We start from the raw sequence: 16618 nt of genomic DNA, 5'->3' as shown, positions 1-16618 counted from the left end.
AATCGTTGGGCACAAATTTTTACAGGGAGGGTTCAGCGAACCATTGTTGTGTACAAATCTGTTGTGCATGAGGTTTGGTTCGCTAACACCGTCCCGGTAGATATATAATCGTGTCCACTCTAACTGAGGCTGGCTCTATTTTTTCTAACTTTGTTATCATGCACGTAAGTCATCGTTGCAACTCATTCACTCATAGTTTCCGTTTGATATGGATCATGTGTCTGGCAGCGACGTCAGCAGCGACGACGAGGACCAGCACACCAAGACTCGGCAGGTGCTGCGGAGGCTGCAGGTCGGCCAGTACATCTCCTACTTCGCCAAGGATGTCTACAGGTGCCCCTTCTGCACGAGGAGACTCGGCGGCACCGACTTCAACTGCCTCCTCATGCACGCCGAGGACATCGGAAAGACCTTTCCCAAGGTCGGCACGACGGCGAACGTCTACTCCTTCCGCGCCAAGCACAAGGCGCTCGACATTTACCTCCGCAACTTGCAGCGGGTGGAGATCTCCGTCGGGCGCATACCTCCGCGCAAGCCCAAGGCGCCCAAGGGGAGCAACAAGTGGAGGCAGAGCCAGATGGGGTAGGCGGAGTCCTGGACGTGTGCTGCTACTGCTGCAAGGCAGCTTCTATTTTGTTGTTAGCTAGGGGTCCCTTGTTGTGATGTTGTTAGTATGATGGTGTTGTGAAGAACCTCGAACTTGTTACTATATTGGCTGCTGTGTATGCAACTTATTATCTAGGGAGGGATCCCTAGTATATATCCCTATTATCTATCCCTATTCTACTATATTTTGTTGGCCCTACTTTATTTTCTCGATTTACTATGACTGTGAATTTATCGTACATTACCCTGGAGATTTGCTTCTAGATTTAACTACATACATATGGACCAGAAGGAGTACTAGATTTGCTGCCATATTGGGCAAACAACGAAGGCCAAAAGGCACAAATAATTGAAGAAAGACAGAAATGCAAGCTTCTCTAGATTTGATACTAATTTGGTGAAAAAGGACAGAGAGAAAGAGGGGGAAAATATGCTCTTAATAATGCCAATTTGGGGCCGAGAGAGAGACAGAACCCAGCTCCTGCTCATGTGCAACCAAACGCGGTCTCGTCCTGTCCCACGCGGTCCCTTTCTACCAGCCCCACGCGACGCGGCCCCACACGGCGTGGCCCCACACGTCAGCACGGAACGGTCAACTAAACGGGAATCCTCCCGTCTGAGCTCCTTCTGCGGGTTTCAAACAAGGTCTTGGGGAAAACTGAGGAAAAACTAAGGAGCTGGGGAAAACTGAGTACAACTAAGGACCTGAGGGCACGAAAATAGAAATCTCTTATACTTAATACCCGACTTTCTTCCTTTATCATTCTCCCATCCTTCAGTATTTTCCTGAATGCGGTTGAGAAGATCCCACTTAGCTTCTTCTTTCATACATGTAAATGATCCATAACAAGAAGCATCCAATAAATCCTTATCATGAAGAGAAATCCTTGCATAGAAGTTATTAATAACAATATTACCGGGGAGCTCATGAATGGGGCATTTGAGCATTAGTGACTTCAATCTCCTCCACGTTTGGGCAATACTCTCTTCATCTTGAGGGCAGAAATTATATGTTTGATTCCGATCTTTATGAATCTCACTTGGAGGATAGAATTTAGAATAAAAGAGAGGTACAATTTCCTCCCATCCAATAGATCGGCCATTCTTCAGCATCTTATACCATTCCGTAGCTCTTCACTTAAGTGATAAAGAGAATAATTTCCTCTTAACTTGGTCCATTGAGATACCTTCACACTTGAACAACTCGCATAATTCATGTATAAAGAGTAAATGATCACTCGGATGGGCAGTTCCATCTCCATAATAGCAGTTATTCATAACAAGTTCTATAATTTTCATACGTATTTTAAAAGGATTCAATTGAGCACGCGATGGTTCATCGACTACCGTAACAGTGGTAGTAGTAATTCCAAATAGAGGGTCAAATGGAGACGCCTCCATAATGAAATAAAGCATTAGCAGACATAAATAAAAACAACATTTACAGTAAAAGTTGCCTTTACCAATTCCATTCTTCAATAGCGCTTCACTCCCCGAGAACAGTGCCAGAAAATAGTCTTGATGACCCACAAGTATAGGAGGTGTATCGTAGTACTTTCGATAAATAAGAGTGTTGAACCCAACGAGGAGCAGAAGGTGTTGACGAGCAGTTTTGATCGAGGATTCACTGTAAACACTAGCAAACATGTTTGCAGGGTATTTGATATTGCAAAAAAATAAAGTACGAGTAAATAAAATGCAATAATAATAATTGCAACGAGTGGCCCAATCCTTTCTATAGCAAAGTACAAGCCGGTTGTTGAACTTATGATGACCAAATGTTCTTGAGGACACACGAGAATTTCGTCAAGTGCTTTCGCTTCACATAGCTGAATAATCTTCAATGGTTTGGTAAGTGTTGTGTGGGTGAACCTCGTTTCGGTAAAATATTGATTTCGGCTTTTGTTTCATCCAATTCCAAAAATATTTCCTGTATATTTTTTTTGAAATACAAAAACAGCCGAAAACAGGGAACTGACATTGTAGCATCTTGTTAATAGGTTAGTGCCGGAAATCATGTAAAAGTGCAACAAAGTATAAGCAAAACATATATGAATTGGTGTAAAACGAGCATGCAGCATAAAAAATTATAGATACGTTTGAGACGTATCAGTTACTTAGAAGGCAAATAGAAACGTACTCCGTCCGTTTTGGCATTCCCCACCCGAAGTCGGCAATCTGGTACGCCCTGAAGCCAGATGAGCCTGATATGTCTCATTATCCGGTCTATTCAAACCTAGAGAGTCGTGGTAATCAATTCCACCCAACGACCAGATCCTCCTTCATCTTGTTGATCTCGCCCTGTACCTCCAATGTTGCGGCACGCAGAGCGCGCTCGCTGCGGAGCTCAGCTGTAGGGAGTATCGCGAGGAACCTACTGAGGCACACGCCAATGTAGCCCGCGTCAACGGGTGGTTCGAGGCGGTTGCGGGTGTCGGCGAAGAAGAAGAGCAGCAGATCTTCATTGGAGGCGAACGACTTGCAGTGAGCGAAGCACGTCCAGGCTAGCTTGACAATGGCGGTGAAGGCGGACGGGGGACGAGGAAGCGGGGGGACGTGGGCTTCTCTTACGTGGACGATGCGCTACTTGAGGCTATGGATGTCTGGCGCATCCGAGGTTAACGTCGGCGGGTGAACCACGGGTGGTCTGCCCCGATGGGCGATGCCAGTGCCGCCTATGGGCGAAGGGGAATATGTAGCCGTCAAACGAGTTCGATTTTGTCAACGATATATGCAGACAACCATACTAATCTAGTACAAGTTAGAACCAAAAATAAAATTGAAGTTCTCGGCAACAAAAGAAAGTAAAAATAGCCTAAGGCGAAGAAGGGTCACCACGTTGCCATCCATTTGAAAAATATATCCCTAGTCGTATCTCTAATTGTGTAGACATTTCCATACAAAAGTCGTGATGCTCCACATGTTGTAGTGGCGAACACAAACTCTCTCTAGTCCAATGAATAAGGTGTCCTTATTTTTCGTATTTTTCTTTGACAAAAAATACTCTAAATATATGAAAGAAATTGTTGTATAGCATTATTAGAAAGTATTTTTTTAATATGAATCCAACGATACTATTTACGTACAACATACTAGATTTTATTGCTTAATATTGTTGGTCAAAATTTGTCTTAGAATATATGTGTGCCTTATTCATTGAAACAGAGGTAGTACGGTATAAAGAACACGAGTAATTTTTAATTTTACACGTTTATATAATAAATATCACAAAGTTATCCTGCATATACTAAGATTCATGATAAATCTCTATAATAAAAATATACTAAGATTCATGAGAAATCTCTATAATAGAAATATAAAATCATTGTTTGTCTATGTTTCTGGTTCCAAGTCGATTTTACACAATGTTCACTAAAACAAGCATAATTTTAAACAAGCATAATTTTCTCACGAGGAGTCTGTTTTTGATGCACGACCATTCAAAATATTCAAAAAAAACATGTGCATCTAAATGTATTCACCAAAAATCAAGGTAGGACGACTGACAAAGGATTAATTTGTCAATGCCTACAGATTGTAGACTAGGGTTTCACTAGAAGTAGAGGGCAAGTAGATCTCGAAAGTTTCAGCCGAAAAGTACTCGACGATTGTAAAACTAGGGTTGCGTTAACAACAGATTCGATCCTTGCTTCGTCCCTCGACTCCCCCTTATATAGAGGGTGGAGCCGAGGGCTTCGTAATACACAAGTTACAGAGTTCGGGAGGGTTTCGTACCCAACCCGTAAGACTACAAATCTCTATCTTTCCTAATACAAACTATCTTTCCTTAACACTAAATGGGCTTCCAAGTCTTCTTATTCTTCGAGTACTGGGCCTTCAATAAATCTCGGGTACCATCTTTGGCAGGCCCATTGGGGATGCCTATGTCAGTAGCCCCCGAGATTTTTCTTGAATCGAAGAATCAAGGAAAATCTCCAACTTTACTCATTACATAATCTTTCGATATGCAAATACTATTTTGTACAGGGATAACGGTAGTTGGGGCTAGTTCATCTGACGGATCAGGTACTAGTTAACTGCTCTAGTGGCAATCCGCAAAAACCTACTTCAAGATCACGTCCCTGGACATGATCTCGGGATACTCGGTGTAAACTTCGACGGGTGCCGCTTAAGGTCTTACCATTCTCGTCGAGTCCCGAGTCATATTTTATCGGGTACCTAACGCGTCCGTTAGGATTTTCTTCGTATCTGTTGATACGGAAAAAAGTAGCAGTCCGCCGTCAGAGACGGTGCCACGCCGCTCAGAACGGATCCGGGGTCTTACCTTCGCAAAGTTTTGCGGCATTCAGAGATTTATTCGCGACTTTTAGCGCTCTGAGAATATATTGTCGAGTGCTTTTCGGCTATTGGAATAGCACATTTTATCGAGTCATATTTGATGATTTATTTTGTCTTCCCGATGGGAGTATATGTAGAGTTATCTGCGTAACTCGAAATATACTCACTTCTACTTCTTTCTTTTAATAAAAATTCATCGGGCACGCGAACAGCGTTCCCGATGGGAGTAGCCCCCGAGGCTATAGCCAAGAACTTGTGCTTGGGTGTAGGCTCCACAGATTAGTATCATTTGCCGCTATATTTATAATCTTTCTCGATATTTTTATATCTATCGGGTGCGCGACCAGCGCTCCCGATGGGAGTAGCCCCCGAGGCTGTGAACAAATTCTTGCATTTGGTCATAGGCTCTCGCCATTTCTATCTTGTCATACTCGAAGTTTTCTATTTTTCCAAAGTAGCCCCCGAGCGTTTGGGCAAAAACTTGTATTTGATCAAAGGCTCCCGAAATAATCTTGCGTTGTCGATAATCTCTCCCAGCTTCATAGTCGAGCTTTTCTTTTACCATGATGACGTCATTGCTGATGATAACCACGATTTCTGTTTTGGAAACATGCGAAAACCGCTCCTCTCACTGCCTTGTGGGTCCAAATTCCTCATCTGATTGACACGTCGTGCAAGTGGGGGACACATTTTCTCCACTTTTTCTGGCACACGTTCCGTAACCTCTCCAGTTTTAAAATACTTTTTTACCCTTGTATTCACGTGGTTATCATCTACCACACCTCTTTTCCATCCAACGGTCCAACGTTTCGCCGCACCCCTATATAAGATCTTCTTCTTCTTCCTCGAGCACTTCTGCTCACGCCATTCTCCCTCTCGCAAAATCTTCTCCTGCGCCCCACAACTCCTTGAGCTCATCTTCTCCAAGCTGTACTCCTGCGCCATTGTTGATGCCACCGCGTCGGTTGATCAAGCACATCACGCCTGAATCATCAATGGCCGCCGCAGATCTGGGGACCGCGGAATGGGAAAGGTCCAAGATCACCAACCAAGACATCAATCTCTTGAAGAAACTGGGGATTAGCAAGAAACCCAAGGCGGTGTGCTTCCCTAGTGAAGAAAGCTACCCAACCCCTCCAATGGGGTATCGGGTAAGTTTCGTCGATCATCTCATCCGCGGTCTTTCCGCCCCCATTCATCCTTTTCTCCGTGGATTGCTTTTTGTCTACGGTCTTCAACTTCACCATCTTACTCCTAACTCAATCCTCCATATCTCTATTTTCATCACCCTCTGTGAGGCCTTCCTTGGTGTCCATCCTAACTGGGCATTATGGAAGCGCATTTTCTTCTGTCGCCGTAATGGCTCTCCCAATGTCGCCTATAATATAGGCGGCGTTGTTATTTCTGTTCGCTCCACAGTCAATTACTTCGACGTCAAACTCCCTGATTCAGTTCAAGGGTGGCGCAAGAAGTGGTTGTATATTCGGGAGGAGAACCATGGATGTGCTGAAGACAATATCCCTCCTTTCGATGGTGCCGAGAAAATCCTTCGCCGCCGTTCTTGGGATGCAGAGGCTACCGAGGAAGAAAAAGCTTCGACAGAGGCCTTGATGACTCGCATCCATGAGTTGCAGAATACTCGTGGCAAAGAATTGTCAGGTATCCAAATTACAGCGTATTTCCTTAGAACCAGAGTGCAACCTCTTCAGGCTCGCAAAAACCCTCTCTGGAATTATGCTGGCGATGAAGACACAGATCGTTTGTCGACTAATCTGGAAGTCAAGGACTTGGAAAGGCTTGTCCGAAAAATCTCCTCTCTCAACAAAAAAGATCCTATCCCTTCCTCTTGTCGTGTAAAACCATACAGCGCCACCAATGCGCTTCCTAAGGTAAACATTGTCGCTTAATTTGTTATTTTCTTGCTATTTTTGTTGTAACTCCTTTTTTGACATCTTCCCTTATTTTTATATAAAACCATCCAAATCTTGTTTCGCTTCCTCCCCTTCCTGAAGGTGGAGAAGTCGAAGAAAGGGCCGTTATCTCCGACGATAACCAAGATGCCCCCTCTTTTGTGAATGAACCCGCAGATTCTCGAAAATCTGCGGGATCCGATGAAAAGGAGGCTGCCTCCGAAGCCATCGCATCGGCACAATCTCCTCCTCCTGCTTGTTTCTCCAAAGAACAAAAGGAAGAGGAATGATGTCGAAGATTCCGGCACCTCCAAGCCCGAAGAAGTCTGTTCCTTCATGCCGAAGGCAGCTTATGATCCATATCTTGAGACCCTCATCAGTTCGTAAGTTCCCTCTCTCTCTTTTATTATTTCACTTGAAGATTTTTGTCTATCTTGCTTTTTATGTTGCCAACATTTAATCGTAGTGATGATGAAGAAGAAGTACCAGCTTCTGATGTGGCTGCTCGAACGAGTACGCCACATACACTAGTCGCCTCGGAGACGCCAGTTGAAGGAGAGGAAACTTCGCCTCCTCAACAAAACGTCGGCGCTGCTACTCCTCCTTCAAGCCCCCTTGTCCCTTCACCAAAAAGGGCAAGGATTGAAACAATCCCGGAGCCTACTCTCCAATTGAGTAGCTCCTCTAACCCTCTCTTGGATGATGTAAGTTTTTATTTTACTTGTCTCTGTCTATATTTCCTCCGTTTGCTTCTGTGTGCCCTCATGTTTTGCCCATATCGACATTTTCTTTATCTATCTTTCTTTAACAGCCTATGATGAAGGAGCTTTTTCGTATTGGTGCTCAATTCATTGGGTACCGTGATTATGCCAAAGAAAGCGAAGGTAATGCCTGGCTGCTTCTTTTTTGCTTCCGCTTTCTTACTCCTTTGTTGTCGATATTTTTAACTGATTTCAACTTTCTTGGCAGAAAAACTGGCGGAAGTCAACGAGCGTGCCAATACACTTGCTCAAAAATTAGAGCAAAGTGAAGAGGCTCGTAAGAAGGCCGAGTCAGATGCCGTTCAAGCTAGGCGAGAAGCTGACAAAGCCAAGGCCGATGCTGCTGGTGTCGAAGATCTTAGGAAGCGACTTCACGATGCCGAGACTTCGCTAAGCGAGCATATAACTGCACAATCTGCTCGTGAAGAAGCGATCCTTAAGCGTCTAAGGTCGCAAAATCATCGCTTTGTCAGTAAGTATCTGAGCCACTTCATATCCTTTGGACTCTTTTTCCTGCACTCATTTGTTGATCGGAATTTTTTTTATTTTGACAGGTAAAACCTCTCAAGAATTTGAGCTTGAAGATCCCGATAATGATCCTCTTCTTGACGCCGTTTCGTTCCTTGAATTCCATGGGACAGAAGCACGCGAGGGCATTGATCAAGCTAGGGCAGGGCTGTCGCGACTCTTCCCCTACTTCTTCCCGAAGAAAGAGGAACCCGCAACTTTCCTTACTCTTGCCAAGTGCTTTAATCGACCAGAAGATCTTGGGCTGAAGATGCGCCAAGAAAGTTTAAAGGGCGCTGTTGAAAGCACTGTTGCCTTGGTCGCTGATAGTCAACAAACTATCGACTGGGCGAAAGTGGGCGACACGGAACAGATAGAGCAGACGAAATGGCGATCGTTGATCAAGGCGGCAAAGCCCAACACGAAGAAAATCCTGTCTTATTTCGGGATAAAGCCATCTTCGACTCCTAGTTCATCAAAGCCGGAGGTCTAGTTGAATGTCCCTTTGCTTTTTCCTTTTTAGTTTACCTCCTTCTTTTGGCACTGTCGCCATAGTGTTCTTGGCAATGACTGCTTCAGTAGGTCTCTAGAGGTCCTTCTTTTGTAATAGACATGTATATATTATGAGAATGAATGAAAATCTATCTTTTCCTCAACAATTGATGTCGAAATTTATTTTTTCAGTTAATTTTTGACAACTATACGTCAACTCCCGGTCCTTCCGAAGTTTTTCCTTCGTCTTCTTCGAAGAAAACCCCTGTCGCTATTAAATTTGTTGAAGATTCTGCGAGTAAATATTCGGCAGAAGATTTGGAAGAACTTCGACAACAGCTTCAATCCATGAAGAAGCAATCCCTTATGCTCATGGAACAGTCTCGAAAATCTTCTGAGAGGGAGAAAGCTGCGCTCCAACAAGCTCAAGATGCCATAACTGAAAAGGATGCCGCCGTTGCTGAAGCTGCTGCAGCTACATCCCGCGAAAATTTTATGCTTGAACTGTTGACAGATGCTAGCTTGGATATGGCAGGTATGCTTCATTTATCATTGTCGTGTTTTTTTCTTTTCCTCCTTGCTTGTCTCCTCGCTGCTTGCTGATTCTTTCGAAAAATAGGTTCTTTTTTGAATGCTGCTACTGAAGATGAGCGTGTCGAAGCTCGATCCAATGTACTTCTTCGGCTTGCTAAGGATCATGGTTCAAGTTTTTGGGGCACGCCTGAACGAACTCGCCAGATTGTCAGGTTTCAGGATCGCGCACTCCAGGTTCGCGATTATCTCGACTTCTGTACAAGGACTCTGTCTCTGGTTTATGGCACCATGTTTCCTCGCAACAAGATGCCAGAGACTCTTCCTGCTTTAATGGACAAATTTCGGGATGCTCCTCGAATCCATGGTTTTGTACGGGCCCAATTGGTTGCTGGCGCAAGATTTGCTATGATCATGATAAAAATCTGCTACCCGAAGTTAGACGTGGGGCAGATTGTCCCGAAGTGCTTGGCCAAGATGGCGAAGAGGAAGAAAAGCTTCGGCAAGTATGATGATATTGTTACTCCTGTTGCCGAAGATATGATGGATGGACTTCTTCGGATGGACGCCGAATTCTTCGTGAAGGGCAGCTACGCTGAGCATAGCACTCGTGCTGTAAATAATGAGCGCTTGACAATAGACAACATACTGGGAAATCCCTGAAGACAAGCTGTTCCAATAATTGTGTCTTGTGTATATATTTTTGTACTGTAAAGTCACTATGTTTTTATTTTCAACGCCAAGCCCCCGGGCGTTTTGATGGCAGTATTTTTGTTTTATAGTGCGAGGTTACCCAAGGCAAAATAAATACTGTATTATTTTTGTGGGTATGAGCCCCGAGCTTTATGTTGACCGCTGTTTGTCGATATATTTTTATTTTGGCGAGGTATTTTATACCAAGGCGAGATATTGTCGCGAATTGTATTTTGTTGGCACCATATATATATATTGTATCTTTGTAGGGGGAAGCCCCCGAGTCTGTCGAAAAGATATATAATTCCACTATCTTTATTATATTGCAGCACCGCGAGCCCGCCTCATTAAAAACCTTTCCCGGCCCCACTCGGTGCCCCGAAAAAGGAAAAGAGTGCGTCTGAAAACTCGCGGGCGTTTCAGTACATTGTATGTTTACAAAGGAGACTATATTTCGACATCTAGGCGTAAAACGCCTGAGCTGCGCCACGTTCCAAGGATTTGGCTCGGCAATCCCCGTCTTCTTGTCTTTGATTCTGTATGCTCCTCCTTCGATTACTTATGTGACGATGTAAGATCCTAGCCATGGTGACTCAAGTTTTTTATGACTTTTTTGATTGAGTCGCAAAACCAGGTCACCAACTTGGAAGGATCTTGGCCGCAATCGTCGACTGTGGTAATTTTTCAGGTCCTGTTGATATTTGGCGACTCGTGACAGGACTTCGTCTCGAGCTTCATCAAGTGCGTCAACATCATCCTCCAAAGCTTTTCTCGAAGTTTCTTCATCATATTCTGTAACTCTTGGAGAATCATGCTCTATTTCTATCGGCAGGACTGCCTCAGCTCCATGGACTAGAAAGAACGGCGTCTCCTGTGTCGCCGTATTTGGTGTTGTTCGAATACTCCACAACACACTTGGCAGCTCCTCCGGCCAAGTATGCCGAGCTTTTTCCAATGGTCCTAACAGGCGCTTCTTGATACCATTGCAGATGATGCCATTGGCCTTCTCAACTTGACCGTTGGTCTGTGGATGTGCAACAGACGCAAAACTCAATTTGATGCCCACTTCTGCGCAATATGCCTTGAACTCCTTGGACGTAAAATTGCTGCCGTTGTCTGTGACAATGCTGTGAGGGACTCCAAATCTAAAGACGATGCTTTTCACGAACTTGATCGCCGACGCGCCATCCGGTGAATTTATCGGCTTTGCTTCTATCCACTTAGTAAATTTGTCGACAGCAACGAGCATATAGTCATATCCTCCTGGCGAAGCTTTGTGTAGTTTTCCCACCATGTCGAGACCCCATTGAGCAAAGGGCCAAGACAGTGGGATTGGCATAAGTTCTGCTGCTGGTGAGTGAGGTTTTGCCGCGAATCTTTGACACGCATCGCAGGTTCGCACTATTTCCTTCGCGTCCTCGATTGCTGTTAGCCAATAAAATCCTGCTCTGAAGACTTTGGCCGCAATAGCTCGGCTGCTCGCGTTATGCCCGCATATTCCTTCGTGTACGTCTTTTAGGATGATCCTTCCTTCTTCGGGTGTGACACACCTCTGTAGCACACCCGAGATACTTCGTTTGTACAACTCCCCTTTTACTACAGTAAAAGCTTTTGATCGCCTAATTATTCGCCTTGCTTCAACTGGGTCGTCGGGTATTGTTTTCCTTAGGATGTATGATATATAGGCCTGCATCCATGGAATTTGCACCATCATGACTAGCTCTTGTTCCTCTTCTTCTTCTACTGAGTCTTTGGTGGTACTCGCAGATTTCTCTTCTTTCTCCTTCTTCTTTATTTTTGCTGGCTTTGCTGATCTCTCGCTTATTTCTTCCCAAAACACGCCTGGAGGGATCGCGAGACATTGTGACCCGATGTTTGCAAGAACATCGGCTTCGTCGTTACTCAGCCTGCTGATGTGGTTTACCTCGCATCCATCAAACAATTTTTCCAGCTCATTGTACACCTCCTTGTATGCTATCATACTTTCGTTAACTGCATCACATTGGTTCATAACTTGCTGTGCCACCAATTGTGAGTCGCCGAAGATTTTCAATCGGGTTGCCCCGCAAGCTTTCGCCATCTTCATCCCATGTATGAGAGCTTCATATTCTGCTTCATTGTTAGATGCGTTTGGGAACGTCATCCGTAAGACATACTTCAACTTGTCGCCTTCAGGTGATACTAGTATTACGCCTGCTCCAGCGCCTTCCAACCTTTTGGACCCGTCAAAGTTCATAGTCCAGGTTCTCGATAAATCTGGAGGCCCTGTATTTTGTAGCTCCATCCACTCTGCGATGAAATCCGGTAAAACCTGTGATTTTATTGCCTTTCTTTTTTCATACGTGATGTCCCGAGGGGAAAGTTCTATTCCCCAAAGGGAGACACGGCCCGTAGCTTCTGGGTTGTTCAATATGTTTGACAAAGGAGCTTCATTGACCACTATTATCGGGTGCGCCGAAAAATAGTGTCGCAATTTTCTTGCTTGTCGTGAATACTCCATACGCCGGTTTCGATATTGCGGGTACCGCTGTTTTGAAGGCGACGAGTACTTGCCGATGAAATATCGCGGCTTCGAACTCCATGAAGCTTTCCTTCTTCTTCTCTCTCGACTACCAGAACCGTGCTAACCACTTGAGGTGTGGCTGCAATGTATAAGAGGAGAGGTTCTTTATCTTTAGGCGCCACCAAGATTGGTGGTGTCGAAATTGTCCGCTTGAGGTTCTCGAAGGCCCTATCTGCTTCCTCGTTGCGTTGAAATTTTTCCCCCTGTTTGATCAATGCGTAGAACGGCAACGCCTTTTCTCCTAGCCTGGCGACGAATCTGCTTAAAGCTGCGACTCGCCCCGTTAGCTGTTGTATTTCTTTCAACTTTGTTGGCTTTCTCATAGTAACGATGGCCTGGATTTTTTCGGGATTAGCTTCAATCCCCCTTGCTGATACTAAGAACCCGAGAAGTTCTCCTGCAGGAACTCCAAAAGAGCATTTTGTCGGGTTGAGCTTGAGGCAGAACTTGTCGAGGTTGTCGAAGGTTTCCTTCAAATCTTCGATCAGAGTCGACCCCTTCTTTGATGTTATCACGACATCGTCAATGTAGACTTGCACATTTTTTCTAATCTGTGTTGCTAGGCACTTCTGCATCATCCGCTGATATGTTGCTCCCGCGTTTTTCAAACCAAAGGGCATTATTTTGTAGCCAAACACGCCGTAAGGTGTTATGAACGCTGTCTTGGCTTCATCTTCTTCTTTTAATCTGATCTGGTTATAACCAGAGTACGCGTCCAAAAGGAAAGACGTTCGCATCCTGCCGTGGAGTCGATGATTTGATCGATCCTTGGGAGGGGAAAGTGATCCTTAGGACAATGTTTATTGACACACGTAAAGTCGACACACATGCGAAGGACTTTTGTGTGTTTCTTCGGCACCATCACTCGGGTTAGCTACCCACGTGGCTTACGTAGATATTTCTTTAATAAAACCAACATCTTTGAGTCGATCTATTTCTGATAACATAGCTTTGCGGTTGGGTTCCGAAAAATGCCGCAAAGGTTGCTTGATTGGTCTCGCGAGAGGATCCAAATTGAGGTGGTGCTCGGCAAGTTCCCTGGGTACTCCTGGCATGTCAGCTGGACACCATGCGAAGATTTTCCAGTGCTCACGGAGGAACTCGACGAGCGCGCTTTCCTATGCGATATCCATGTTTGTTGCAATGGATGTCGTTTTCTTTGGGTCCGTCGGGTGGATCCGTACCTCTTTTGAATCCTTGGTTGTGTTAAAAGTTGGCTCCTTAGAAGACCTCCCTACTTCTGGCAGCACATCATAATCAGTGAACCTTGGCGCCATATATTCTGCTTGCATCCCGAAAGTTTCTGACAGTCGATGAAAATCCTTGTCGCATTTATCAGATAACTCGAAACTTCCCTTAATTGTAATGGGTCCCTTGGGTCCGGGCAACCTCCACAATAGATACGTATAATGTGGTACCGCCATAAACTCGGCGTATGCTTGGTCGTCCTAACAAAGCGTGATACTTGCGACGGGAAATCCACAACTTCGAACTCCAAATTCTCTATCCCGTAGTTTTCTCGGGTTCCAAACGCGAACGTCGAGGTTGATCTTGCCCAATGGATAACTTGGCTTCTCTGGTGTAATCCCATGGAAACGTGTATCAGTTGGTTTCAGGTTTGCCAGGGATATGTTCATTTTCCTCAATGTATCTGCATACATAAGATTTAAACTGCTGCCGCCATCTATAAAAACTCTCGATACATCAAAACCAGCAATTACTGCGGGTAGGATGAGTGTCGATTGTCCTGGTCGAGGAACTTGCTGTGGATGATCCGCAATTGTGAAGCCAATATCTTGCCCTGACCAATTTAGGTACTCAACTGTTGGTGGAGGCGTCTTTTCTGCCATGAATACTTGTCGTGAGATTACCTTCTGCGCCCTGTTGGATGGCCTAGCTTTCTGAATCATCGAGACCGCACCATTGGAGTTAGGATCGACATACGGTGGTGGATGTGGTGCTGCCGCTATTCTGAGCTGATGCCGATTTTCGTCCGTGATTGCGAGAGGAGGTGGAAGGTGAATCTCACTCCTTGGCCCCTGAGGGTTTCTGTTCATTGCTTGGGCATTTGCAATTCCTGCGGCTCGCAACATTGCCTGAAAATTTCGGCAATCTTTCTGGAGATGTCCTGACTGCCTCTTTCCATTGTTGTCGAGAAAAAAGTGCATTTGACACGGACCGTTCATCATCTCCTCGGGGGACACGTAAGGTCTTTGAAACCTTGGTCCACTATTTTGCCTGTTGCTGCGAGAATCACCTCTGTTGTCGCCTTGTTGCTCATTACTCCTTTGATAGTCATCTTGACTATTCCCTCCAGGATTTCCTCGAAAGCCAGCCGATATATGGCCAGGGGCGTCGTTGTTGTAGAACTGACGAGAAAATCGCCTTCTATTTTGATAATTTCGACCACGATCCTCTTCTGGCGATCTGTGTCGCTTGTTGTATATTGCGTCTTCTTCATCTGCCCACTTATTAGCTATCTCCATTAGTGCTGATATGGTCTTAGGGTTAGTTCTCCCTAAGTCCTCGACGAAATCTCCTCGCCGAATTCACCGCCACGAACGCATCTATTGCTCTCTCGTCGGATATATCCTCTGCCGAGTTTTTTATAATTTTCCACCGCTGTATATATTTTCTCATCGACTCATCGTGTTTACGTCGACACGCCCTCAATTCTTCCAATGACGCAGGTTTCTTGCAGGTGGATCGAAAATTTCTCACGAAGATGTCCTCGAAATTATCCCAGGCTCGTCGATGGAGCACCGGGGTAGTTTCTTTATCCAAGATCTTGTGGCACCACTCAAGTGAACTTGGATACTTTGCATAGCTGTTGCTCTGGTTCCTCCTACCGACTTCACCATCTCGAGATAATCCACGAGCCAATCCTTGGGATCCTGCAGGCCGTCGAATTTCTTGAAATTCTCGGGTAACTTGAACCCTTTTGGGACTCGAGTCTTTCGAACTCTTCTCGTAAAGCACGGGAGTCCACACATATCTTCGTCGGCAACTTCTGGTGAGTGCTGACGTTCCCTTCTTTCTTGTCGCGCTCTATCCACCCTCACTTGAACTGTTGTGTCTCTTGCTCCACTTGTTCTCGGTGGATCTTGAACCGTTGTAGTGGGTCGTGGACTATTTTTCCTAGGATTTCCTTCGGGAGGCGTGGCTGCAAATGCTGTTCCCATAACTCCTACTCCAGCCATTGCCATATTGAACAATGGTTCTCTCGGGTCCCCAGGAGGTGGTCTGGACGCGAGGATGTAAGCTTGCGTTGCCATGTAACCTGCTTCTGGCGTTTTCGGGATGATATTTCCCCTTGTATCAATCGTCATGAAAGACATGTCGAGATTTTGAATTATGTGTCCTCTCTCTTCTTCAGGTATATTTTGCAGCCGAGATCTCGATCTCCGTCGAGCCTCTCTATGGCTATCTGCCGAAGTTTCTGATTGTCGACTGAGCTCTGCTCGACGCCTGCTGGACGCGGAAGCTGCCTCTTTTCTCCTATTCAAGGATGCTGTCTGTTTTTCCAACTCTCTACTTACCCGAGCAAGTCTATATTGATATGCTTGTAGTTCTTGTACAGTAGCAGTGGTGGTAATTGGTTCTGAACCATCCATGGCTCTTGCAACCCTATCCCACGCTACTTGCGGGAGTTGGACTTTTGCGCGAGTTGAAGACCCAGCATATTTAGTGCCTAGGCCTTTTCTGAGATCAGCGGGATCGATGTATGGATTTCCCAAATCATCGACAGCCTCTGACGTTTCTGGTTCTGATCGGCCTGCCTCTTCTATCGCATAGATCTGATGGTATTTTGCGTATTGATTTTTGTCAGGATTGGTGACACCATCATATAGATTGGTGAAGACCTTTCCGATGGCAGCAGATTTGTCGATGAAGTTGAAGCTGTCGATGCTGTCGGAATCGCTGCTTATAAAGGAGTCCGCAGACGACTCGAAAGATGTGTCGCTGAAGATCTTGGCGAGCTTTCCGTTTGCCTTGGTGTCGACGAAGCGTGGCGACGAAAACTCCTCGTCACTCGACGAAAAGTTAGAATCGACCGCTGAAAATTCCGACGAGATCGGAATTTCGAGACGGTAGGATCCTTCTTTGTTGACGCCAAATCGGAATTCTCCGAACGTCATGACGATGGGCTCCTCCAGATAGGCACATGCATCCATACGGGAGGGCGGGTGAGGAATAAAGTCGACTAGATGAGTTTTTTCCTGTTTACCTCGATCCATCGCATTGCTAGCCACCGA

General features: G+C 45.3%; 1 pseudogene; it reads right to left on the bottom strand.

Annotated features, from left to right (window-relative positions):
- Positions 1-2715: 2715 nt before the first annotated feature.
- On the bottom strand, positions 2716-8636 carry LOC124672020 (annotated as a pseudogene).
- Between the last annotated feature and the right edge of the window lie 7982 nt (positions 8637-16618).

Source organism: Lolium rigidum, chromosome 7 (assembly GCF_022539505.1).
Source record: "Lolium rigidum isolate FL_2022 chromosome 7, APGP_CSIRO_Lrig_0.1, whole genome shotgun sequence".
Taxonomy (NCBI): Eukaryota; Viridiplantae; Streptophyta; class Magnoliopsida; order Poales; family Poaceae; genus Lolium; species Lolium rigidum.
Note: the sequence above shows the minus strand (reverse complement) of the source record. Positions and strands in the feature narration are given on the sequence as shown.